Here is a 1,969-nt window from a genome sequence, read left to right as displayed (position 1 = left end):
AAGATAGTGCTCATGGGAACTGCCCATATCCTACGTAAAATACTGTCTATGTGATCTCAAATTTTAAAGCAAACACATAATTTTCTTATGGTTTCTTAAACATTCACTAGAACAAAACTGTACAAACCCAAATATATGGTACCCTAGGCATAACACCTACATGAACTTCTAACTTGTTGTCTCTTGAGGTCTCTGGGTGAGACTTGGATCCAACTTGTACAAATGCAAAGCAAAAGTCAAACATAATAATAATAATAATAATAATAATAATAATAATAATAATAATAATAATAATAATAATAATAATAATAACAGCAGCAGCAGCAGTAGCAGCATCGATCAATGCCAACAGCAGCAAAAACCAAAACAGCAACTAAATTAACATGCATTTAAGAAACAAAACCTTAAATCTTACTCTCGTTCGGCACGGTCGGTAGTATTGTTGGAATCACGCCTATGAATCAAGTAAAGCAAGAACAGGAAATAAAGCTGGATAGGGTAAGGCCAAGCTGGAGCATATAGCCGTCCGCTGCAAAGTTTCGCTAAACAATTTCGGTGGTGGACCAAATTTGGATGGAGACTTAAATTTCGATGGTACCATTTTTATATTCTTTTAAAATCCCATGATTTTTTATGGTACGGGTATACTAATATATATACATGTGTGTGTGTATATATATACGTGCATTTGTGAGTATGCGTTTGTATGTGCGTGAGTGCGTGTATCCATGTGTAAGTGCGTGAGTGTATGTGTGTGTGCGTGTACCACCCGGCATCTTGAGTAAGTATCTTCTACTACCATTAACTCGAGTCGATCCAAGCCCCGTGGTTGATAGAGTAAGTGATAGGCGACTGTACTGAAGCCCGTTGGATTGATTGAAACTGAATCCGTACTTATATTTATTCTTGGGCAATAGTTTTAATTCCAAGCTCGATTTTAATTGCTTTTTCTTTGGTTTCCGTTAATCGATTTTATACCTTCTGAAAACCTCTCAAAATATTTATCATTTTAAGTACAAGGTCTTGTAAAAAGGGGCTCATGGTTTCAAACCTTAAACTTACGTAATTCCTGCTTTCATTTTTGTAGTTTCCTTCTCCATTTGTCTAAAACCTTTCAAACGCAGTTTCTGACTCATCGTCCTCCTCTTCTCCACCCATTCTCCGAAGCTCCACAAAGAACGACTACACTAATTACTTGTTGTTCTCTAATTAAGCGATAAAATATATATGCCGTGAAGCTGGTTTCGATCCCACTGCGTTCATCTTGAGCGAATCAAATGTCTTTCTACACCCATAGCCTCATAGCTTCGGATCGACTCAAGCCTTCTGACCGAATAAGGAGAGATGAGAGACCCGTGATAACGTTCGTCGGATAGGACGTGCTTGTAAGTGTGTGTGTGTGTGTGTGTGTGTGTGTGTGTGTGTGTGTGTGTGTGTGTGTGTGTGTGTGTGTGTGTGTGTGTGTGTGTGTGCGTGTGTGTCTATCGCTGTGTTCAAGTAATGGACCTGAACAGAAATGTACGGAACAAATATTGGCATAAAGCAAAACAATGAAATGAGATACGGAAGGAAGGGAAAGGAAGGAAGAGAGAGAGAGAGAGAGAGAGAGAGAGAGAGAGAGAGAGAGACACACACACACACACAGCAAAAGAAAGAAAGAAAGAAAGAAAGAAAAATGATGAAAGAAAGATGATGAAAGAAAAAAGAAAGGAAGGAAAAAGGAAAAGGAAAGAAAGAAAGAAAGAAAGAAAGAAAGAAAAACGGAAGGAATAAAAGAAAAAGAAGGAAAAAAGTGCAAAAATAATGAAAGAAAGAACAAAGGGAGGAAAAAGAAAGGAGGGAAAAGAAAGAAAGGATGGAAAATAGTATAAGATATCGTACCATAATACTGCCTACATTTTTCTGATATTTATTACATTTACTACTACTACTACTACTGTTATTATTTTTTTTTTTTTTTTTTTTTTTT

The 1,969-nt window shown here is 36.8% G+C and overlaps 1 long non-coding RNA gene across 2 annotated transcripts in view; it reads right to left on the bottom strand.

Moving 5' to 3' along the window:
* LOC106870279 (uncharacterized) overlaps positions 1-1,969 on the bottom strand; it is a 5,598-nt gene that overhangs the window by 2,834 nt on the left and 795 nt on the right. The window contains exon 2 of one of the 2 annotated variants that reach the window (XR_008266772.1): positions 416-454. This is a non-coding gene — a long non-coding RNA (uncharacterized LOC106870279). Of the gene's footprint in view, positions 1-415; positions 1,962-1,969 lie in introns of those variants that run through there. The other variant, XR_001409509.2, reaches the window with a different exon arrangement.

This window comes from Octopus bimaculoides, chromosome 25, assembly GCF_001194135.2.
Source record: "Octopus bimaculoides isolate UCB-OBI-ISO-001 chromosome 25, ASM119413v2, whole genome shotgun sequence".
NCBI classification, from domain to species: domain Eukaryota; kingdom Metazoa; phylum Mollusca; class Cephalopoda; order Octopoda; family Octopodidae; genus Octopus; species Octopus bimaculoides.
Note: the sequence above shows the minus strand (reverse complement) of the source record. Positions and strands in the feature narration are given on the sequence as shown.